This window comes from Gasterosteus aculeatus, chromosome 14 (genome assembly GCF_964276395.1).
Source record: "Gasterosteus aculeatus chromosome 14, fGasAcu3.hap1.1, whole genome shotgun sequence".
Lineage (NCBI taxonomy): Eukaryota > Metazoa > Chordata > Actinopteri > Perciformes > Gasterosteidae > Gasterosteus > Gasterosteus aculeatus.
In genome coordinates, this window is record NC_135702.1 from 16,710,589 (window position 1) to 16,736,701 (window position 26,113).

The 26,113-nt window shown below is 44.1% G+C and overlaps 1 protein-coding gene and 1 long non-coding RNA gene across 2 annotated transcripts in view; one reads left to right on the forward strand and one right to left on the reverse strand.

Moving 5' to 3' along the window:
• The window catches only part of dcc (DCC netrin 1 receptor), a gene marked incomplete in the record, with an annotated part of 177,412 nt that overhangs the window by 7,894 nt on the left and 143,405 nt on the right, over positions 1–26,113 (forward strand).
• Positions 9,217–16,067, reverse strand: LOC144388220 (uncharacterized). Its single transcript, XR_013452517.1, has 3 exons — positions 11,388–16,067; positions 9,853–9,991; positions 9,217–9,759 (listed from the first exon to the last, which is right to left on the reverse strand). It is a non-coding gene; the product is annotated as an uncharacterized LOC144388220 (long non-coding RNA).

The following is a 26,113-nucleotide window of genomic DNA, read 5'->3' on the forward strand; positions in this document are numbered from 1 at the left end:
TCAAAATTACCGCGTTAATATGTGAGATTAATGTGACTGAGATTAACGCGATAAAATATTTTAACGGCAGTTAACGCAACCTTGTTTACTTCCAGTCTTCCGATGCGCCGGAACAAAGTTGACCCTGGGAATGAAACCGCCAGTTAGACGGGAGAGAGCCAGACGCCGGTGAAAGATGGAGCTTTTTGCATTGGAAGTGAAACAAACAGAACGCGACACACAGCGGAGGACTGGCAAACGCACCCCTCCATGCGGGGTGCTGCCATTTCTTCAAGTCAGCAAAACTACAAGGAGCTCTAAGTAAGAGTCATGGTGCTAATAAAGACTAACTAGTCTGTGAGTAGTTGGTGGAGGTGCTGTAGTTCGTGGTCATGCATCAAACCCAACGTTCAGCACTGCAAACTACAGCTGTTGAGTCAGCAGTGAACCAACGTCAGCACAGTCGGTGTTCTCATGAATATATTCCGTCCCAACTGCATATTTATTGGAAGAGGAGCTTCTCTGCTCATTTTACAGAGAGGATCATTTATCTATAGGGGATCTACTTCAAATTGAAATGTTTACTCTCTCTTGAGTAACTATCAAGTCTCTACAGGTTGATTTTCATATAAATGACCTGAAAACAAGCAGAGCAAGGAAGGAAAGAAGGAAGGAAGGAAGGAAGGAAGGAATCTGCCAGAAAAAAACATTTGTAATTGAAAATTGGGATTGTGTTTTTGTGCCATGTGGCCTCCTCTGTCACCCTTTCCTCAGAAACACAAAGGTCAGGTGAGAGCTCGCACCAGTCAGCATGACCCTGTCCCTTCTCATCAGGGCCCTGGCGAGGTCACAGGGGTCAAGACCTTCAAAGAGTCTCTATTTTCCAAACCAGAACATCTTCACTGACCTGGAAAACATTCACGTCTCCATTTGTTTCAACAGAAGTTAACTTCAGAAAACGTCACATTGGCTTAACCTGTTACAGCCTCACACACACACACACACACACACACACACACACACTCACAGAGCCCTGCAGCTACATCGGCTGGCGTCCGGCTCGTAACGTTTGATCGTGATGTTAATCCTCCTGCAGCAGCAACGTCAAACTGCATCAGCAGCGGGAGGCAACAGCACGGCTGCATGATGACATGCTGCTGACATCACAGGATGATTCATTAAGATCACTGATGAGATTATTACTGTGACTGCTGGCTCATAAAGCGGTTTCCTGGGAGTCCCGTGTCCCTTCCGACATGCCTCAGAGCTGAGCGGAGGCTGGGTGGTCCGTCAAACCTTTTACTAATATCCCCATAATCCATGAATACATGTTTACTTGATAGAATAAAGCAAAACAAATTTACAAAGGAATACAGGAATAGTTTATCAAAGTAAAATAAATCTGAAAGCCTTCAGTAGCAGTGCTCCTGTGTTGTGATTGAATAGTGATGGTCGATGGAGCAGCTCTAAAACAAAGGATGAAAGTCAAATTGCTCTGATTTTTCCTCTTTTCCTTTCGCCGGTTACCAGTCCACACTGAATTATTAGTCATCTGACTTGTTTTGCTCAAGAAACAAAGCATTTCCTATAAATTATTTTCAATTAAAGTCACCATTATTTTGTTTTATGAAAAATCTTTTATTTTGAAGCAGCACGATCTGAAAATGTTGGGTTTACCTTTGCCTGCAAGTCTTGCTGTGCCAACATGATGTTCACACCTCAGTCAGCGTGGTTCCATGGATTCCAATAACTGGCTCAGTCGGACTGAAATCCAATGATCCGTTTCATGTAAACACCTTTGACTACGTGCGGTCCGACTACGATCTGACTAACACGCCTGGATAACTCCATCCGATCCGGTTGATAGTTCGACTATCGCGGCATGTGACGGTGAATCGGATGAGGAAGCGGATGCTTGAGATCCCGACGGCCTCTTCTCTCCGTTATCAAATCAGCCAATAGCGCCATTCGCCTTCGCTGTGCTCCTATTAACATCATGCACAGATAGTAGAGGGATGTAGCTTCACCTTGCTCTCCGCTCGCCATCGTTCTCGTAATGTTGTTGTTGTTGTTGGTTGATGTTGGTAGTGGTGAAGAGGTCAAGCGGAAATGGCTGTATCACAACTAGTTGTAATGAAAACAGCGCCACCTATCGTATCGGATATGACATTCTCTCAGCCAATGATTGGATTTATTCACTGCCATGTATATTGGGATAATAGCACCTCCCCCCGAAAGAGAGCATCGTCCGACTAAGCAAAGATTCCAATTATACCATCATGTAAACACACTGTGTGATGTCAGAAGTCAGTGTGAGTCAGGTCACATCAACAAGATCCAATTCGGAATAGTACACTCTTGATAGTTAATGTGAGCATGACCACGGCCTCAGTCCCACCCATAGACTGTGTGGAAGTGGAAACTTTGCACAGTGCTCTGGGGGTCTCTCATAGCGGGAGCGAAATGTCTTTCAGGAGCTATCCTCACCCTGAAGAATCCCCAAATTGACTCTAACTAGACCATCAATTACTAAATGAACACCTGAAAGAGACGTGTGCGTCTAGACTGAGATGATTAACTCATTAATGTTTATAATGTTTACTCAGGAATTACATCATGAGTCGTTTTCTCATTGACCATTCATTGTTTTTGCAAACCCAAGGAGTCTCCACCTGGTGGCCAGATGAAAGATTGCAAGTTTGAATGTTCTTGGCTGGTCTAATGTTTATGTGTATGGAGCTGTGTGTTTTGAACATATTCTGGCAGCGTCTCTCCCTCTCCTCCCCCTCCTCCCCCTCCTCCCCCGCCTCCCCCGCCTCCGTTGGCTCTGAATCACACATTGTGTGTCTGGATGCTTTTAGTTGCATCTCCTTTGGAAAACGGATCGCCTCCTGCTAACCCTCATTCCTTTTCAACAAACTACCTTCGTCTTTACGCGTCGCTTCATTTTCCACTTAGACTTTAAATGTGTGGAAACTTGGCTATATAAATGGTAATGGTAAATGGAGTGTCCTTGTAAAGCGCTTTTCTAGTCTTCCGACCACTCAAAGCGCTTTACTGGTTTACTGGTACTACATTCTGAAGGTGCCGGACGCATCCCTGTCTGATCCCTGTCTGACTCAGAACCAGTCATTTCTCCATCGGTGGGTTTCCCTCTGACAGACCGCCGGGCCTAACAAGGTTCTCTGTGTCTACTACGTCTTCCTCCCACCCTGACAGCTGATTGGCTGCAATCCAGGCTCTGTTTTACCCAGCAGCTCCCCCCATGTTTCAGTTGGAGAGGTGTGACAGAGACGCTGCCTGAACCCACTATTAGGTATTAATTATTAAAGGCTCTGTCGCTTCAAATCTGTTAATCACTCAGACTTTTTTGGTCGACAGCATTTCAACAACTACACAAAGAGACATAAGTTGATGTAACAGCGCTGTGACTGTCTTAACACTTCAGTGTCCATGGAGTTTGTTTGTGGGAGAGTTGAATTGGTGAACGTGTTGCTGTTTCCATCTTTTTGTGAGTGTGTGTGTGAGACTATATCGTTACCATAATGGAATACATTACTACAAGCCGACGTCCTTCGGCTCCAATAGTTTCCATCCGTATAAATAATAGCCGAGTTGTAGGGGGTTGAAAGGTTCCTGTCATTGGGTCACATCAGGGGGGACGAAAGGACTATTTTAATATGAAACTCTGAAACACAGAATTTGCTTTTATTCTTTTATTAAAAAGATCTTTTATTTAAAAAGCATGAGGCTCATGGAAAAGATTCAAAATAAAACATTTTTCTGAAAAAAAATTAAATGACAAAACAAAGGTATTCTTTCTGTGGTGCGGCCCGACATCAAATGGCCCGCGGACTGGTACCGGCCCGCGGGCCAGTGGTTGGGGACCCCTGCATTCGAAATTCTGGACATCAAAGTATGGTGCTTTCCCATGATAGTGCAGAAAATACTCTTCCTTACCATTATATCGGCGTTTCACCCCCCCCTCCCCCAACCGGCACCCCGGAGCTGTAAACCGGTTAGAATCTTCAAATTGAACAATTAACGCTTTAAACAATCCTGTAAACATGAATAATGTTTACGGTGGATTGACGCTCCCCGAATGTCTGGATTCATCGACGTGATGAATGCAGCAGGTGCAACACAGGAGATCTGCACCAGAGCACATCGTTTTCTACCGTGTGACGGGATCTATTGTTTCTATATTTAATTGGGGCTTTGCTCTGTAAAATAAATGAAGAAAAAAAGCAAAAGCATCAAACGATCTCCTGTCATTCGCGTAAGGAAATGACGTCACGTGTCTGCAGCTCAATGGCGGCTTAACGACAAACGGAACCGAAGGAACGCCGCTACACCCTCTGCTACAACTTGGTGGGTGTGGTGCTCCGCCCGACGGGAGGGGGGGGGGTCGGTGTGAGCAGTGGATGGTTAGCCAGCTACTGGAAAGCTGTTCCAACAACACAGCAATACAGTCACTGATGCCTACCTGGTTAATTCAGGAGCTGATGCCAGACAAACATCCGATACTTGATGATGACGATGCGTAAACAGTAACCGTGTTTATTTAGAGGCAGAACCAAAGCTTCCTATTTCATCACGTTTGCTGACTTTTCTTTCTCACTGAGGTTTGACAGACGGATCAATTGTGTTTCTTGTGCTTATTTTCCGTCTATCCCTCGAAATCTTTGCTCTACATTTGGAGGAAAAGCTCCCTCCTGCGAGCATCACACCGCCTCGCTGATCTCACGCCAAGAACTGTGTGTCTTTGTAGTGTCGACACAATGAATACTTCAAATGGGCATCCGACGCATACTTTCGCATGACACGTTGATTTATGGCGAATGAAAAAAATAGAGCTTGAAAGAGAAGACGGACACGGGAACTCTCTGTTACCCTCCATCACATTTCATCCACCGTTATCTTTCCTGTGAGACTCAAATACCTCAGCAGAGACAGTCAAAGACTCACCAATCATTTATTAAAAACATGCCATCCATAATAAAAGATCAGAGGCAAGAAGAGCATGTGTTTCAGCTTTTACTCGCCTTGTTCCTTTACGCCTGAATCGCTGCTTGAACATTAGATTTGCATTATCTGGGGATGGGATGACCGATTTAACGCTGCAGCTCTCACACACAAAGCGCAGCCCTGTTACGTTTAACTAAGGCGGACATTAATGACCCTGTAGCATGTGGAGCGCCTGATAGTCAGACTACAAGCAGAAAAAGTCCCAGCATTTGTTTGTAGCGTCTCTTCAGTCTCTCGGTCAGCGACACTAAAGTCCTGAATCCCTGGACCAGGTCGGTTCATCTGACCCGAGCCAGTGGTTGACGGAATGGACACATAAAGGACGTGAAGGTCCAAGGACGATTGAATAGGCCTCTTATGAGAATTATGTTATGGACATGTACACACTGACCGTACATTAGCAGTGAATGTGATGCTTGTGGCTTCACCCGTTGCTTTGTGGACGGATGTTTTCCAGCCTTGAATTGTATTATTAGGGACTTTTATTCTTCTTTGCCACTTCAATCGCACTTTTGAGGCCTTTATCATATTCAGAAACGCTTGAAATTTAAAAAGTGCGGACATTTCTGATATTCTAGGGCAACTTCTTTTCTTCAAGATGAACAATATGTTCAAACAATCCTCTAAATATGAATAAATAAAAAACACTTCAAACTATGAACAATATGTGAACTGTTCAAAGGTTACTTTGTTCTGTAAGAGCTTGAAGTGTATCTATTAGTTCATTAGAGTTTGGGGAATATTAATCATTTCATTTTAGATCCATGCTCATTGTGCAGGAACTAAACATGTAAAATATATTTAAAAGCGTTTATGTTGGATTGATGCTCCTTGTTTGCGGCTTAATGACAAACACCGAAGGAACAGCGCTGCACCCTCGGTTTGACACTCGGGTGGGGGTCCAACGGGCCGGTGGTGCCGTGCGGAACAACGGAGGGAAACACTGATTTAAATAGATAGACGGCGTCATCAGAGTGTGTAGATAACGTCTTTCAATGGGCTGGTTCTCGGTGGCAAAGCCCACTGTGCCGTCACTGGACCACAGCTCTGCTCCGACCTCCTACAGGTTTAAATGCTGGTGACTCTGTTCTGCAGAGACACATTCAGCGGGTTCAGTTTCGCAAAATATATCTGACCTCTACTCAACAGAAAGGTGTGTACTTCACAAGGTAATACTTTACCTTAATACTATGGAGCAGTTGTGTGTTTAGCTCCCGTTCTTTGCCTGGACTGAAGGGAGGTGATCTTATATATTTTAGTGACTCTTTGTAACACGTGTGTGTGTGTGTGTGAACATGTTAGATGGTGAGGGATTTGGGTTATGAAGCCACAGACTCTTTTTTTGTCTTTTCGTCCTTATCAGTCTTTGTCAAGCGGCCCTTTTTCAGGGTCAATAAATAAATGAATGTGTTTAATTGAAAAAGCGATACCGCCACATTCAGACTTACTCAAGAGGGGCATTCGGGCTTTGGTTTTGAGCTTTTTAAGCAATTTGTATTTTTACTTTGTTGACAGAGATGAAGTCAGAGAGAAAGACTGACTGACTGGTATAAAGACCTGTGTGTGTGTGTGTGTGTGTGTGTGTGTGTGTGTGTGTGTGTGTGTGTGTGTGTGTGCGTGTGTGTGTGTGTGTGCGCATGCTGTGAGGGTTTGCCCTCATCTCCATGACAATCAACACTCATCGCCCCATCTGTCCGACACACACACACACACACACACACACACACACACACACACACACACACACACACACACACACACACACACACACAGTTTGTGACACTTAGTGTTAGTCACACACGGTCAGGGGTTGTGGCAGATGTAGTGGTATAGAGGAAGAAAGAAAGGTCATTGTTGGCTTTTTGACTCGCGCGCACACACACACACACACACACACACACACACACACACACACACACAGCAGATGGGCTCTCCTTAAAACAAAGCCTGCTGCTGCATTGACTAATAGACTGAAGGAGAAGACAGTGAGTTGAAGTCCAGGCAGCTGAATGCAGATATTTGAATACACGACGGCTTGTACTTTCCCCTCAGTAAATAGTCTGAACGCTAGCAAACAGTTTGACTTTAACGTATTCGGTATTTGTTGTGCAGTTCAGGAAACCCCGGTGCTCCGTGAGGGAGCAGGGTGCTTCCCTCCCTGCAGAACGCTGCTTGTTGAAGAGGCCTGTTTAGCTCCACCAGGTGGAAGGAGTTCCTTCATAATGGACTGGCTGCTGCTAGTTCCTGCTGGAGTTCTGGTTTTATTGAAGAAAACAATGAGAATTCAAATGAAATCATTTCCCAACTTCTGACAAGAGAGAAAATAGTGAAAAGGCTCAACCCAGCCCCAAATGTAATATACATTTTGATCACCATCCCTGTTCTGGTGCTATTTGTACTTGCCGAAGGTTTGCATGGGATTGAGATCCCAGATGACCTCAGCAATAAAATGGTACAAATAATCAAAGCTCCTGTTCTCTAAGAGTCACGTGCTCATCGTGCAAAATACTCATGTTTAAATATTATCCCCTTATTTTTATGACAATGCTCTTAGTGTCTTTTATAAAAGTTATATTAGATAATATTTCAAGACGATTTAGAGAAAATACAGATAAGAGATGGTTATCTTCCTCCTATCTAATTTAATTTATAAAGATATGCTTCACCTCCGGAGGGAGCATTGTGTATTTCAGAGAGAAACATTTTCTGGTCATTTTATATTCAGATAGGTTAAGCCATGAGTGTTCAGCTAAAGGTATTAATGCAAGCGTAAGGCAGTGGGAATCAATCAATACAGTCAATAAAATCAACAGCAGCAAACACATTTGTGAACTTGTATGCAGATGACATGAGCTTATTTAACTGTAACTTCAGCTACACTAGCTGAGTTGTTTCACTTTGATCCATTTCTGTTCACAATATAAAGTATAAACTCTCTGTACAATTGTCACAACCTCAGTAAGATATTAGTCAACCTCCAAAGTGTGAAAGTTAAGGCATTAAAGTGACTTTTCACTGCTAACTACGGTTGGATGGAGGCAGACGGGCGGCCGCTAACGTGAGATGGTCAGTTGTGGTATTTGTTTTCAATGCGTGTTGTTGCATCAATGTTCATAAGACCAGAACCTGCTCGGCCTTCTGGGCGAGAAGGTGGCGTATTGTCCTGCTGTTGTGCAGCATGTGTCTACAGGGCCGTGTTGTTGCTGTAATGTTGGCACTGAGGGAAAGATGGGGTTCACAGCAGGCAGGGGGGGGGGGGGGTCAGGACGGACAACTGTGTCTGTGTAGCACCTCTCGCCAATAAAGAGAAAGCAGCCACCACAAAAAGAATAAAACTCAGCAGTCATACAGTGCATCCGGAAAGTATTCACAGCGCTTCACTTTTTCCACATTTTGTTATTTTACAGCCTTATTCCTAAATGGATTAAATTCATTATTTTCCTCAACGTTCTACACACAACAACCCATAACGACAAAGTGAAAACTGTTTTTTGCAAATTTTTGCAAGTCTGTTAAAAATAAAGATGCACTTTATTTATTACTCGTCTGTACCTACAGTTTATTTCTCCCTCTGTTACATTTCAACTAGGAAATGCCTCTCTTAATGAAAGAGAATGTTTTTGTTCCACTGTTAAAATGCATGTGTGTGAAAAACGCTTCATATGAGATCTTATAGAAATTCATTTTTCTTTTTTCATTCCTGGGGGTACGTAAAATAGCGACTTCTGGAATTGGTAGGCGGCAGACAAGCAAGACAAGTCCAAATATCAGAAGGGTTTTTTATTTGTAAAAAGGAAGGTCCCTGATACACGTATCATTAAACAAACAAACAACAGAACCTAATTCGTTAACTTTAATAGAATAATAAACTCAACATAACCTGATCTGGGTTTGACTCTGCGTGGAGTCTGCGTGTAGTCTGCGTGTTGTCAGCGTGTTGTCTGCGTGGAGTCTGCGTGGCGTCTGCGTGGAGTCTGCGTGGAGTCTGCGTGTAGTCTGCGTGTTGTCTGCGTGTTGTCTGCGTGTTGTCAGCGTGTAGTCTGCGTGTAGTCTGCGTGTAGTCTGTGTGTAGTCTGCGTGGAGTCTGCGTGTAGTCTGCGTGTAGTCTGCGTGTAGTCAGTGTGTAGTCTGCGTGTAGTCAGTGTGTAGTCTGCGTGTAGTCTGTGTGTAGTCTGCGTGTAGTCAGTGTGTAGTCTGCGTGTAGTCTGCGTGTAGTCTGCGTGTAGTCTGCGTGGCTTCTCTCCTCCCACGGTCCAAAGACTCTGGAGATCCGGCTGATTGGTGACTCTAAATTGCAAGACTTGGTCTAGATGGGACCCAACAGCTGAAACAAATCGTTAGCATCTCCGTGGCCGGCTGCCGGCACTACATCAACCATAATGACCACATGACCTATTCAATGTACGCTAATGTCCGTCTCCACCAATTTCCGTCTAAGTGCGCCTTCAAACCCAAACTAAAGAGCCTTTAGATTATCATCCAAGATCATCTGAGGACACAAAAAAAGCACCATGGCAACAAATCACAATAAACCACGTCCCTCCTTTCATCTGAACACTTTTATTGGCTCCAGGAGCGGTGTAATTTATGCAATATCCATATTAATTAAAAAGTTATTTTGTAAAGAATAAAGCTCATTAGTCCTTTCTTGTCTCCTCTGGTGTAAAGTAGCATCAGTGCACACGAGGAGCGGCGCTCTCCTCCTGCGGTGGAATTTAACTTCAAATAAGTCGCCGTTCTGCTTCATTATATCTGAAAACAGAGCGAACTGTCACAAACGGCAGCTTTGTCTCCTAAACACACTGCTGGATGAATTAAACCCACAGAACCTGAACAGAAACTTACCAATTGAATGGCCTGAACTTGACTTCTTCTCTTGTATCCTCTGTGTGTAACAAGGCCTTAGACAGCATTCATGTCAACATTATTCAGTGTTTTCAGTATTTAAATGTGGACGTTGGCCCTGAAACGCTCCTGAAACGCTCTACAGGAATGAATTGAGGAATGAACATTGTGCTGTATTAGAAACTTAGAAATTAGAGACTGAGACCAGAAACAACAATCATGTTTACAATGTTTACTGATGAAAGTGAGAAGTAGACTTCTGTCCAACCAGAGAGGATGCAGGTTTAAGGTGCTTCCACACTTAATCTTAACCTCATTGTAACCGGACAACTTCAACGTCAGAATATCCGGAATGATTGAAATTAGCGTTTAGGACACAATGCATGACTTTAATTGGGTAAAGGACGGTATCCTTCGCTGTGCCTTTTACATGCTGGTTTACCATCCATGATGCCCACTTCAGTGGGCGAGTGTGAGCGAGTTCCAAACTGTCCTAGAACGGTTGGTCAAGGTGATGACGGGACATCGTCAAAGACAAGAGCACAGTGACATGAACACGCACACAGCAGGAGGAGACAGATGGACAGTGTTGAATAAACGCTGACACTACCGCCAACATCACAGCCACCCTGTGTGTATCTGTGTGTCTGTGTGTGTGTGTGTGTGTGTGTGTGGGATTAACTGTTGACTTGACTTTGTTTGCCTGTGTTTGTGTATCTGTGTGTGTGTGTGTGGACCAGGGGATTTGATCCTTATTACACTCATGTGTATGCATGCATGCATGTGTGTGTTAGAACAATAGGGGTGGGGTGGCAGCTCGCTGAAAATGTCCTTAAACAGTGTTGAACCTCCGTAAGACTTTAATCTCATGTAAATTATAATTTAATTAGTGAATTTAAATGAGAAAGCTTATGAAATACTGTGTGTGTGTGTGTGTGTGTGTGTGTGTGTGTCGCTTCAAGCTGCTGACTTCACTGTGTGTGTGAGATTAATTTCTCACTGTGTGCATGAGCAGCATTAATATGAGTCGCAGCCGGTGTGTGTGTGAGTGTGTGTGTGTGTGTGTGTGTGTGTGTGAGTGTGAGTGTGTGTTTGTGTGTGTGTGTGTGTTTGTGTGTGTGTGTGTGTGAGAGGCTCCAGGGACTGCGGTTCTTCTAACCTCTAGAACCCTGGGGAGGGTCTCTGACCATCTGCATACCTGCTTGTCTTACTGAATATTGTATTCAAAGTACTACTACATGTAGTACTTTATTCCGTCCAATAAATAAACACTTGAAGTTTGGTTTCAGTAAATTAATTTTGGACTCCAATACGCAGTGTTGTGTAAAACAGTGGGTAAAAGGAAGCCTAGTTTGTGTGTCTGTAGGTGTGTTGGTGGAGCAGTGGGGACAGACAAAGGACGGCAGGCTCCTGGGTACATTGAGCAATCAGGCCCCTGGAAGTTTCCTTCACACTAACATACTACACAATCAATCACATTCTACCCGACTACAATATGTGTTGTATAAACTATACTGCCATAATATTATATTTACCACACACTGTGACTTTGTGTCTTTGTGTTTGTGTTGGTGGAGCTCCGGGACAGCAGGGAGCCCTCTGAATCCACAAAGCCCAGCAGGGCAGCCGGTTCCTGGGCACATTAAGTGCGTCGACCCCCTGAACTCTCTGGAGGATCTTAGACCATCTGCACCAATCGCATTGACAAACAATAGTTATTATATATGATGTTACAGAACTGCACACATCACAAGTGAAAAGACTGAACTATAAATAATTGCAATGATTACAATTATAGCTGCATAAATAGATCTATATTTGTAATTCTCACCATAGCAAAGGCCGCACTGGACCCGCCGGCGGGCCGCATTCGACCCGCGGGCCTTGAGTTTGACACCTGTGATTTAGAGGAAGAAGATACTCGACAAAGACTTTTCCAACTAAGAAACATCTCAGGGCAGATTGCGTTTCCTGTGTTTTGAATTCACTATCAGACCCGATTGTACTCTGATTTGCTCCTTCACATTGAGGGGAGCTCACTGTGTGTGTGTGTGTGTGTGTGTGTGTGTGTGCGCGTGTGTGTGTGTCAGGTGTTCCACTCTTCTTTTGTTCCCATAATCCTTTCACTTTCTCTCCGACAAAGGCTTTTAATGAAGTGTGGTGTGAGCTGCAGGCAGCGATCCTTCTCAGGGGGACGACTACCAATCACTCTTTCTCGTGACGTGTTGTAGAAAGAGAACAATCTGGACAAGTAATTTAACATCGGGGACACTCCGAAAAAGATAAAAACACAACCAGAAAATGGCTTGTTTTTCATCCAATTTATTTAATTCAGTTTAGATGACACCTAATGTCATTAAATCTTTATTATATAAGTTGCTTTGGCCACTTTCTCAGCCGGTTGTCAGTCCCATAAACCCATCTGCGTCCTGATTAGGCGTCAGGGCACTTGACGGAGTACAAAGGGTAGAAATCCCAGTTCAGGAGGACGTCGGGCCGGGTGGTTTGGGCAAACCGGCACAGGACTTCCACCCCGGAGGCCGCTGTCCGTGTCCCATGTGTTTATTTGAATCCTAATTTAAATAGATTAAAAACGTCCTTTAAATCGCCTCTGGGCTCCGTGTGATTCACACAACCCAGGACACAGAGTGGACTGATTATGTCCCACCGCGTCTCTGAGCAGCGGTGCTCAGTAAGATTCTCTATTTTTACATTTCAGTACAGTTTTTATATCGTATGTTCATATCCCCTGATACTGTACATGGAGTCAAGGCGCGTGCATCCTAAACAATGTTTGGTCTTATCAGTATTACTGCAGTGAGCGATGTCTCACACGGAGACGCGCCGTCTCCTGGCTGAACAGGAGACTTGTGAGGCCGGATCAGGAGAGTTTTATTGTCCAGGTGTGAACATCTGCTCCAACCAGGAATCGCTGTCTCACTCTTTCTGTGGAAAAGGTGCAGCAGAGGATGTTTTGTCTGTTAGTCTGTCCATCAGGAGACGGATCCTCCTCTGACGTTCTCCCTGAGGTTTCTTCCCCATGGAGGGTTTTCATTGTTTGGGGAGTTTTCCTGTGCTGATGTTTCTGGACACGATGTGTACAGACTGTAAAACCCTCTGAGGATAATTTGTAATTTGCGATGACTTTGGATTATACAAAATAAAATAATTGAATTGGATCCCGGGTTCTCTAACACTCTTATTGCTCTAATCCTCCGGACCATCGGCCTGTAGGTAATGTCTAAAATATCCTTGTGCTTTTCCTGCTGCCCCCCATCAGCTCACCTGCATTCTGGGCAGATCTGATCAGCTGATATGTATTCATGCTCACTGGTTGTTCACCCGCAACATCTGAAATCCCAACTGAAAGGAAATCTGGTGCTCAGTAAATATAATTCACATGTCCGTTTCTTTTGCAGAAGCTCACTCTAGTCGCAAAAGAATGAAGAAAACGTACATTTTCCTCCGAGGCGCCACAAGCCTGCCTTCGTGTTCAGACGCGTCAGGCGTCTGTGTGGACGCCGCTCAGTGCTCAGTCTGTGCAGCTCGGAGGACAGTCAGGGAGCACCGACGCAGTCAAGCGCCGCGTATGAGGCTTGATGATGTGTGTTTTATGGCCTGAGTTTGAAACCCAGCAAGAAGCTACATCTCCTACAAGGGCGCCGGCTAATGGAGCGGCTGAGCTTCAGAGGAGCAGCGGCGGCGGTGAATGAGACGTGTCCAGCTGAGCTTCGCACAAAGATTCGTCAGACTCCCTTTCATATCTTCAAATCAGGGCTGGATTCTTTCATTTCACAGTGCGTTTGTGGTGTTTTTACATATCCTTTCAGATTAGCCTACTCATCGATACGATTTTTCCTCTTGTCTGTTTTGAATAATCAAAAATGACGTCTGTCCACAAAGAGGCTTTATTTAACCTCCTGGACGTCCAACAGCTCCAATTGAAATTGAAGAGGTACGCAGGTCGGCATTCTTTTATCCAGATATACCTTGAGCAGAAAGAAAAAAATGTGGAAGCCCAAACATACTATGAAGAAGTGGCAGAACAGAGAACATCAAGATATTCCGCCGCTGGCTGAAGCTTTTTATTTCTCCCCAAAGGAGCAGTAGAAACAATATTTGCACTGTTTCCACTCAATAAACCACTAAAAACTTCAGCGAGGACAAACCAGCAGCAAATAGCAGATCACTGTGCTTTGTTTACAGTCCATACAAATCAATCCAACATCACAACGCTGAGATCATTATTGTCTGGAGTGATTTAGTTTGTTTGCTTTTTATTTTATTTTCTATCCAGCAGTTAACCGTCCTTCAGAATCAAGCCACTGTAATTAATAATACAATAATACGTATACAACTACGTAGTATGGACTAATACAATTAGTGCTAGTAGTACAATCAGGGCAGAAGCTCACATCAAGAAGCACACATTATTTCCTATGTAACATTTTCTAGTACATTTAAAAATACCAAACCTTCATGCTGATACGTTTTACAGTCTAAAGGCACTGTGGCGGCTCAGTGAGGGCTGATATTAACATCATTAGTTTAGACAGTATCTGCTCAAATATCCAGTTTCAAATTGTGTGATAATCATTTAATGGCAGTCCATTCAATAGTTTTTCATATTTTCAGTCTGGACAGTGGTGGCCCAACTCCTCGCCATACAGAACAAATGTTCCTTAATATCAGACATTTTACAGACGGTGGAGAAACATATGATTTTAGTATGTTAAAAAATAACTGAAACATACCTTTGATATAATATCAAACTCCCTTACAGCCTCACTGTGAATATGCTGACGTGAATAAAAGAGGACTACTTTCAAGGGCACTGTGCTGAAGTCACAGAGGAGGTGCAAATATTTGTGCAGATGCTGATGCTGATTCTGCTGTCGACGCTAATGTTAATACATGGAACAAAAGTAAGGTTGTCTCCTGGTGCAACACACACACACACACCGGTCAACTCACAGGGAGAATACGGTCCAACGTGTCAGACTGGATGTGACACGGAGGAACATTCTGGAATGTAAATTAATTCAGTTTAGGACCAAACAACGAGGGGGAAGAGAGTCCTTTTCTATTCTTGCAGTGTGCATTTTTGGCAGTTGGCTTCAAGGGCAAAGAGAAGAATCTGTCCATCATCATCCACCAAACCATTCATCTATCTGTTTATCAATCTATCCATCAATCTATCCACCAAACCATTCATCCATCTGTTTATCAATCTATCCATCAATCTATCCACCAAACCATTCATCCATCTGTTCATTAATCAATCCATCATCATCCACCAAACCATTCATCCATCTGTTCCTTAATCAATCCATCATCATCCACCAAACCATTCATCCATCTGTTCATTAATCAATCCATCATCATCCACCAAACCATTCATCCATCTGTTCATTAATCAATCCATCATCATCCACCAAACCATTCATCCATCTGTTTGTCCATCAATCTATCCATCCATCAATCCACCAAACCCTTCATCCATCTGTCATCAATCTATCCATCAATCTATCCACCAAATCATTCATCCATCTGTTTGTCCATCAATCTATCCATCAATCTATCCATCAAACCCTTTATCCATCTGTCATCAAGCTATCCATCCATCAATCAATCAAACCCTTCATCCATCTGTTCATCAATCAATCCGCTCATCCATCTGTTTGTCCATCAATCCATCAAACCCTTCATCCATCTGTCATCAATCTATCCATCAAACCCTTCATCCATCTGTCATCAAGCTATCCATCCATCAATCCACCAAGCCCTTCATCCATCTGTCATCAATCTATCCATCAATCTATCCACCAAACCATTCATCCATCTGTTCATTAATCAATCCGTTCATCCATCTGTTTGTCCATCAATCTATCCATCCATCAATCCATCAAACCCTTCATCCATCTGTCATCAATCTATCAATCCATCAAACCCTTCATCCATCTGTCATCAATCAATCCATCCATCCATCCATCATCTATCCAACAATCAATCAATCCATATATCCATCAATCCATCAATTTATCCATCCGTGCATCGGTCTATAGATCTATCCATCCATCTGTCCATCCGTCCATCCATCCATCCTTCAATCATTTATTAGTCAATCAATTTCTGATTCTGCCACATACCATCCAGTGACGTGTGGTCACTGGAGGCAGTTTTGTGTCATCATGAAATGTGAAAATAAAAAATGACGAGCTGCACCTCCTCTCGGATTGCGCAATACGTCATAAAGCCAATTGATCTGCTGATGTTTTTGCTCAATGTGAGCACGTCTAATTAATGTCTCTATATGTCACCAATGTAATGTCAGTATCGCATAACATCCCATAGTCTGGGTCCTGTATTTCACGTATGTTAGTCTTGGTAATCTGACATAACGGAGCAGTTAAAAAGCAGTGAGGAGGCAGCTGGACTGGAGCTTCCTGCTTGTCACTGCTGCGGAGGCAGAGTCAGTACCTCTGCCTGCCTGAAGGGGGCGTGTGCGAGCACATGGGCTCGTTCCGCTGTTATTTTTCTTCACGTATTACAGACTGATGGCGTAGTTAGCATGTGCTAGCTAAAACTATGGTGGCTCTGAAGTGCAAAGCACAACAGCAAATAGGAAAACACAACGAAATGAAGTCCTTACGGAAAGGGGAGGGCCTTATAGCAGAGGACGGACCATTCTGATTGAACAGACGGGCTGTCTGTCTTTTAACAGGAACTGATAAAGGGCTCTCAAGAGTCCCGCATTTCGGTCTCTTGTCACGCACTCCACACATCCAATTCCTCACACGCGAACGCGACACGAATTTTGACTTTGAAAGAGTCAGTGCCTCCCCAGCCACCGACCTCAGCGCACGTCACCGATACCATCTCATACAACACATCACTTGGTTTGGAAACCAAACACTATCAACATGAATCCTATCAACCATCACTGTTCCTTACCCCTGCTCTTTTAAAAATATGAATTGAATCCAGGGTTTTTAGAGTGAAATATATATACCCTACAGCCATCTTGTGCATCTCTGAAAAGTTTCCCCCTGTTTTCAGACCAAGTTAAACTGTTCTGGGGGGCAAATTTCATAAACCAGCGCCATTTTACACTCACGCGTTTTGCCTTCTGAGTGGTGAAGAGAGCTGGCGCTCTTAATCATGTCATACCACTTGTATCTAATGGGATCAGACGATTTGAAAGAGGGGTTGAACTTGCACAATCGGAACACCAAATCCGGACTTTAAGAAAAAATTGAGATTCCATCTCATCTCCGTATTTTTTTTAGGGATGTCAACATAAACTCATTAATCTATGCGATTAATGTGGCCGAGATTAATGCAACAAAATATGTTAACGTACGTTTGTTTACTGTTGACCGTGGAAACAAAACGGCCGCTAGCTGCAGTCAGTTACATAAAGATAAAGCGAGCTTTTTGTATAGGAAATTAAATAAAATAGAGGAGTGACATACAGTGAGACAGTGTAGAACTGTGCAGAGGAATTACTCCACGTGTCACACAGAAGGGGGTTGAGTGGCAAACAGACCACTTAAAGCACTGATATGCTAAGCTAGCTGCTAGGCTACTTCCAGCTCAACATCTAATGTTACTCTGTGCGGCACACAGTCTGCAGAGGACCACCACTGTGTCCCTAAAAGACGTGGTTTAAAATGTCCTGCTAAATGTGGGGACATTGTTGGCACTTCAAACACAGCCTTTAAATGATGGGGAGTTGAGAGCAAAGTGCACGAGGACAACAGGAAGAGTCGCTAGTTCAACATGTTCCACCAGGTGGAATTCTGCCTCCAAGATGATTAAATGTGTGTAGATTTGTGTTTAAAATAACAGCAAAAAGAAACAGTTTCAGCTTCAGAGAATTTTCAAATAATTGTTGGGTGCTTATTCGATGTGATTGTAAAGTCACTTTGTAAAGTAAAGTGCAAAGATTGTAAAGTATCTTTGGGTTTTGGACGAAACAAGCAATTCGAATGAATGTGTGATGTGCATTTTTACTATTTTCTGACACGTGATGCAATTAATTGAAGAAAATCTGAGAAAATAATCATCACAAACACAATAATGAAGCTTATTGTAGGTTGCAGGCTCAGTTTTTAAAATTCTGCTTCCATTGGCAGGTCCTGTTGAGTCATTGATTTTACAATTATTCTTTCAGAGGCTGGATTTGAGTACTTCTACAGGTCAGGTGTTCTAATTCTCACCTCTGAGCTCGGCGTGTTATTAAAGTAATTCCATGGACTTTATCTGCTGCGTCCAGGAACAAGCCTGCTAACTGCGGCGGGGTTAGCAGTGGAGGTAACAGGCCAGGTGACGCATTGCTGGCGATTCCCCTGGTGAGCCGTCCGGGGTATTTGGCATTGTAGATTTAGTTCCAGGAGAAATGATATTCCGGTCCGTCTGTTGAGTGTGTTGGGGAGCAGAAGATGAAAGCGGTTAAATGGAAAAGACCAGTCAACCAGGGGGAGCATTGATATTCAGAACATGCCCGCACACACGCACACGCACGCACACATGCGCACTGGTTCTGTAGCTCATTCTGTCCCTCCACACATCAATGGCAGCAACAAATGAAGATTGAATATCCAGGGAGAAGCAGAGAGATTGGTGTGTTTGTGTGTCTGGGTGTGTGTGCGTCTGCTCTTCAGACATCAGCTCAAACCGTAAAGTGCGGTCCGATTGGATCAAGTAGTGAATAAATAAATAGTGTGTCTGTAATCAGAGCTTCACATTCCTCTCTGCTGCTCGGCTTAATTATGCGTGTTTATGTAAATGCGCTGTTGATGGGATGGTAATGCATATCACAGAGTGACTGTAATGGATTCTACAGAGACTGAGAATTAAGGCAGCCTGTCTGTTGGAGAAGCTGATGGCGGTGGTCTTTTTCACCAGAGCTCACCTTTCGCATCGTGTTTGAGAATATTTATGTAGCACCTTTTAAAAGTGAAAAGCGTCTGTGAAGTGCTTTGGCAGACGAAGCAAAGAGGAAACAAGGCAATGTAACAACAGCGAGGCCAAACAAAAGCAGGAAAAACTGAGGTCACGTTTAAATAAATTCAAATAAAATCCAAGCCATTTTTAGGGAGATTGGGGTTTGCTGGATCCGGATGTTTGAGGAATTGAGAAAATTGTTTTGGGGGAGAGTTTAACCCTTTTTAGGGAGATCACACAACGTCATTAATCCATTCATCCGGGATGAATCCATATCCATGTATGTGCTTTGATCTTATGTGTGTATATAGTACAATAAGACAACAAAGTGCATCTTTGGGTGCATATTGTATGTGTGTGTGTGTGTGTGTGTGTGTGTGTGTGTGTGTGTGTGCGTGTCGAGCGGTCGGGGCCGATTGACATAGGAATTAGAGGCTGTCTGCAGATACAGAAGACAGGTTGATTACAATCAATAATCTATCAACCACTGGCTGACAAGCTGTATTGATCAGAGAGAGAAAGACACACACAGCTTAGATAGCAGCTTCTGTTTCAAACTTAGTAAATAAGTTAGAACTAGTCAGATCAGATCAGTAGAGGAAAAGCCTTGTTGTTTGTTCTTTTACAATGACCTTAAAGTGGTATTATTAAATATAGTAAAATTACATTTACTACACAATAAAACGCCATTTTGGGGCCTTAAAACTGAGTTTGTTGTTCACTGTGGTTTCTATTTGGTTTCTTGCTCTAGAAATGCAGCCTCAAAGACAAACCACCAATTCAACACTATATAACTCTGCCAAAGTGAACACACGGCAAGCACACGCCGGCCCCCTAATCACACACACACACACACGCAGAAGCATATGGTCGGTGTGTAATGTGTGTGTGAAGGTCATTAGTTCCTGTCCGCTCTCTGCAGGCTCCGAGCCTCGTTGGCTCGACTTCTGCCAGATCTGACCAAATCACCCGCAACCGCGCAGCTCCTGCCGACACACAGCGTGTGTTCAATTGGGTGTGCGTGGGCTCGCTCGCCATACGGCGCCGTGTGGACCCACGCGAGGATCTTCAGCTTGTCAACTGTGTTGATACAAATATGTGATGTTTACATTTTGTCGTGCGTTTAGTCAATGATCAAAATATTATATTAATAATCAAGTAAGTAAGGCGTTGTCTTCTGGAGCAACTTCAGCTCATTCTGTGGAGTCTCGGTCCACATCCAGAGGACCCGGGCGGCCCGTCCGTATGCCGACAGGAGGTTCTGCTGTGCCAAAAACCCCCAAACTCCAAGGTCAGGAGACGGCTCGTTAGCAAGGAGATCCCTAACGAGCAGAGATCCCTAACGAGCAGAGATCCCTAACGAGCGGAGATCCACTAACGAGCAGAGATCCCTAACGAGCAGAGATCCACTAACGAGCGGCCAATCCCTAACGAGCAGAGATCCACTAACGAGCGGCCGATCCCTAACGAGCAGAGATCCACTAACGAGCAGAGATCCCTAACGAGCAGAGATCCACTAACGAGCAGAGATCCCTAACGAGCAGAGATCCCTAACGAGCCCAACAGGCGTCTTTAGAATCAGCAAAGCGCCGTTTGGAAGAAGAAGACGGGCAGGTGACAACGAGCGATCGCTACGTTTCTCGCCAATTAAGCGAAGCTCAAAGGTCACGTTGTTTATAATGAATGCCGCTGCAAACTGGTCTTTTTATGAGGACTTTAATATACTTTGCTTTCCTTTATGTTCCAGTAAAATAGGATCAAGCCTCTCTAGTTTTCACGGTAATTCAATGTACTTGTGCTTCTAACACCTAAACGATGAGGGTTATAAATTACAAGGTCAATCATTTCCTTTCTTTGTAAAAAATGAACCAAAACACTGTTAATGAGACACTCAACTTAATGTCAAACTAAGATTTGACCTTATAACTTCATTAGTGGACCACTTAACAGATCTGTTTTAACTCATCAAGCTACTCGTGAAGCATTGACTGTATGTAAGAAGCGGATGTGTTCATCGTGACATCCCCTGCTGGTTTTTGAAGCCTTCTTTTGGCGATTCGGGCGTCGCCATCTTGGATTCGGGTGTGAATTGAAGAATGCGTGGGGTTAGAACAGCCACGTGCACATATAGTGGTTGGAAAAAGAGTCCCTTCTGCTGGACCACAATGTTTCCATTCATCAATATTTAAGACTTAAACAAGCCGTCGAAACTGGTCCGACGTTTTCTAAAAATTAAAGCTTTTATTAATCAAACACTGAACTGATACTCCGTCTACTACAGTGTCTCTTCACTACCCACCTCTGCTCCACCCTCTCCCCATCTTCCTCCACACGTTATCTCTCCCCCTCGTCATCGGCACACGCTCCCTCCTCCTCCACCCCTTCCTCTCTCTTCTCATTACTAAACGCTGCCCATCCTCCCGGCTCCTTCGCACTTCCTTACCTTCTCCCTCCTCCTCGTCGCCCAGAGACCGTGTGGAAGACGTTGTCTTTCTCCTCTTCCACTTACTTATTTCTCCCTTCTTCTTCTCTCCTCTCGTCTTTTCCTCGGCCTTGCAGTGAAATAAAGGATTACAGGCAGACAAGTCATTATTTTCAGTGATGGCAGCCATATATCACTGAGACGAGAGAGAGAGATGATCCTGTTTCTCTCTCTTAGAACCACAGTGTGTGAAATGAGAGGCTGCCACACTGACCACGGGTCGGCCTCGGCCTGTGTGTTTGTGCTGAAAGATTTCACATCCGCAGAAACTGCACAATAATGTGATTTATTAATTGTTTATGTAGTTAATCGATAGCAGACTCCTCCGGGGCATCGGGAATAATGTGATAATGGGACTCAAACACCGAGGAAGAGATGCAATCTCACGTCCATTACGGGAAGCGAGGGCGGCTGTCAGGAGAGCGCTGATGACGACCGATGGCGACTGATGTCGTGAGGCTTGAGAGTCAGTCTGACGGCTGCACGTCCAACAGTGGATATTAATGCCGAGGGCCAGTCGACCGTCCTCCTTCTTAAGATCATTACCAACCGGACAGCTCTGTTCTGACATGTTGTTGGATGCTCAGACAGGTGGAGTCAAACAGAGAGCTGATTAATGTCTTGCTGCAGGGAGATTCTCTCGTTAGCTCGTCCCCCAAAAACCAGCCGAGAAGCAGAAGGTCTGCTGCAGAAAGGGATAAAAGACCCCAACATATATGATGCAATTAAAGTTGACAAGTGTACCAGAACGAGGCAATTCACATGTTTAGCGTCTGATCTGCGATGTGACGTCGATGTTTATTGCCGTTATTATTCTGCTTACAGGGAGCAGAAGAGTCAAACGCCACAAGCTCTGAACCGGCTGCTATTCAGTATATAGAGCAGAAAACTTCTGCTGTAGGATTCAAGGATATTTGAGTAAGACATTATTCACAACTCAATCCCCTTCTGCAAACAGTAATAATAACTGGATGGATTTTTGTATTTAAAAGTGACATTATGGGTGATCACGTTCACGCAGGTAAACAACCTGCAGGTTGTGCTGCATTGCATTAGTGACGCGTGTTCTTCAGACAGTGTTCTGAATGTCTCCATATGCATGTACACGTGTGACCCAGGTTCAGGTACCTTGGGGTTGAGACTCTCGTGGATATTTGCATCCGGGTTTCACCTATTTTACTACTTTTGTGTACTTACGTCTGTAGAATTCTCCTCAATTCTCCACAAGTTACGATAAGATATTATTATTATTATTATTATTAGACAAAGTAGTTCCCCAGTAGTACTTTTTAGGCCAAAAACAGCCACTAATTGAAACCAACATTTTCAGAAACAATTCTGTGGTCGGCTTGTCAACATATCAAGGCTACTTGTCATTTAGCTCGAGGGTGTCGGAGATGTGAGGTGTCGTTAACGGGACCCTCAGACCTCCACAGCACCGGGCGGGCAGCCTCACCTCGCCCGCAGAAAGCAGCCTGATCCCGGGGAGCGTTTGTGAAATGACCCCCGGGCATTCACGTCGTATTACATATCACACGTATCTATTATATATAACTATACAATAACTAATCTATTATTTCAGATTGTATCCTCTTGTCCTGTTGTCTCCATTCCAAAGCCAAATGAATTAGTTTGTTGACTTTATTACACAACGCTAGCAGAGCAAAGATAGAGAATAACTTTATGGGGGATGTAGGATGCTGCAACCTCTCTACAGTGATAATCTGACAAAACACTTCATTTACATTTCGCTTCCGCCTCTAAAAATGAAGCATTATGTGGTGACACAAATAATCTTTTACGTTGATGCTGCATATATTGTATACGCTGTCTTCACTGTTGACAATCAGCCAATAGATTCAATGGTTTAACTTTAGATTGTCTGTTAAAATTATACACCTACTCTTTTAAGCTTCTGGTCCATTTTGCCATTTTTTTTCAACCGCAAATTGATCCGAAGGGTGAAGCTACATTCAAAAGGCTGAATGAGACATTTTTAGGCCACCAAAATGTTACTACTGACTTTCACAAAGTGACAACACCCTGTGAAAGTGTTATTTCCAAGACGGAATCAGACCAAACATCGCCCTGATGGCGTGCTGTCAATCACAAGGTAGCCCCGCCTTTAAACAATTTAAGTGGACATCATGCTGAACCAAAGAAAACCACAGATTGAGACCGTACACTCGTGTTTAAAAGGTTGCATGAGGTATTCTGATGACCCTTTATGACGACAGTTTGCCGATGACTCTTTGTCGTCCCTCTTGGATCGTCATGGTAACCTGCTGTGTCCCAGCGTCCCTCATCACAGCTCGGCGTCCACGTCGCGTCTGAAACCTCTGCAACAGTGTTGAACTGTTGACTCAGCACAGGCAGGTTGGAGGGGCTACCGTCCCATCTGTTTGGCTGCGGGACCCCGGCGCCGTGCAGGTCGCCTGTGCATAAATCTTACTAATTAGCCTAATGAGCCTGTGTCTTGGTGGGCCGACCTGAACACGCAGGAACCAGACGGCTTCGCTTACGGGGAAACAGAAAACACAGGTTTCCGTGGCGGCTTCTGACCTACATCGACAGTTCAAGCGCACACACACACACACACACACACACACACGGCTACAAACAAACACACTGCTTCATTTAAATGTGCACACAGACACACAGAACAAACGTGTTGACGCACTGACTTTTATGTCAAATTCATGAATGTGGTTAATGCATCCTGAGGTTGGAGCAGGAAATCAGGCATTACTCACATTAAGTTCTGTACCTAAACTAGTGAAATGAAACAACTTTGTTTGCTTACTTAAACTAGAAGAAAACCTCTTGTCCAGAGTTCTTGTGGGCAACATAATAAATGATACTAATCTCAATAAGCTGTCTGTGTCCAGAGATAAACAATTCACTATAAGATTCCAGTATTTAACAAGCTGCAAAACTTAAAATCATTACAGCAATAACTTTTTGTGAATTGGACCTTGAGGCGGGGCAGCGAGCTCTTGCAAGAGATGCACGATTCATGGTGCCACCAGCAGGCCGCAGTGCATCATTTGTTCATCTATCCGTGAAAGCTTTCAGCAGCTCTGTGAGGTTTTGGTGCTTAACAAAGTCGGCATAGTGCAGACGCTCATTGTAAATATGCATTTTAAAACAAAAACGTAGTAGTGTGGAGTGCCGGCCCGTGGGCCATTTGGTACCGCCCACCCAAAAATAATAAATACCGTCTTTCTTTCCACTCTTCGCTGCGCACAACAGTTCCGCCCTGATGGACACTCACACACACACACACACACACGCGCGCACACACACACACACACACACACTGGGCTGGGCTGTACCGTTCGCTTCGAGTAGCTGAACAATCAAACCTGATTCGGGCCGCTGGATTCACCTCCCCTCCTCCTGCTCTTCAATGACTCTCACTAAATTACCGTGATTTAATTCTCATGAACACGGTCCACTTTTCCATCATTATTCCCATTAGTAATCACCAGCAGGATGCAGGTTATAAACACTGCAGTCTGTGGAGGTCTTTGGACTTATTTCCACATCCAGTTTGTCCTCATTCACATGGACACCGCTCAATCACGGCAAGCTGACCGAGCAGATTTATGGCCTTCTTCAGGGCTGCTGTTCCTTCGTCACTGAACAGCAGATTTATGTTCCGTCTTCTTTATTTTGTCAAAATTTACAACCACTGTGGTTGTAAATTTCCAGCTGCTTTGTAATACATCTTCATACATCCTATTGAACGGAATATTATTCAATCATTTTCTATTATGTTGGGAAATAAATGCATCACAGCGCCGGTGCTGAAGGTTGGCCCAAGCAGCGATAGCAGCACGATAACGACATGATAGCAGCACGATAGCAGCGATAGCTGCTGAATAGCACTGATAGCACTGATAGCAGCACGATAACAACATGATAGCAGCACGATAGCTGCTGAATAGCACTGATAGCACTGATAGCAGCACGATAACAACATGATAGCAGCACGATAGCAGCAATATAGCAGCGCAATAACAGCAATATAGCAGCGCAATAGCAGCACGATAGTAGCAATATAGCAGCACGATAGCAGTGCAATACCAGCGATAGCTGCTGAATAACAGTGATAGCACCGATAGCAGCACGGTAACAACATGATAGCAGCACGATAGCAGCGATAGCTGCTGAATACCACTGATAGCACTAATAGCAGCACAATAACAACATGATAGCAGCACGATAGCAGTGCAATACCAGCGATAGCTGCTGAATAACAGTGATAGCACGATAGCAGCATGATAGCAGCACAATAGCAGCACGATAGCAGCACGATAGCAGCACAATAGCAGCAGATACGCGGGTGGACGCGCTATGGCTGACGAGGGGGGGGGGGGGGGGATGCTACGGTGGGGGACCGAAGTCCGATTAGTTTTTTTAGCGTGAGAAATTGGATGTGTGGCGTGAGTGCGTGTGGAAACATGCGGAAGCGTGTGGAAACATGCGGAAGCGTGTGTCCCACGGCGAAACCCTGAGAGTTGGCAGCTCTGCATGAAGTCCTTCTAAGTGTTTAAAATAATTTCAGCGTCCTGCATTGCGTCCTTATTTAAAGACCAGCTCTAACAAACACATGATGACGTCCTGCCTCCATGTGTGGGCATGTTTTGTCTTTAAATTGGGAGAAGTCATTGTATCTATTTTTTAATCTTACAATCTGGATATTGCATCTATGTAGCTCCTGCAAAATGGTTTGGATCGTGTTCATCGGCAAACGGACGATTTTGAAGAAGAGCAGATTATATATATATTATAAGAGGCATTACATGTGTTGCATGTCATTACATG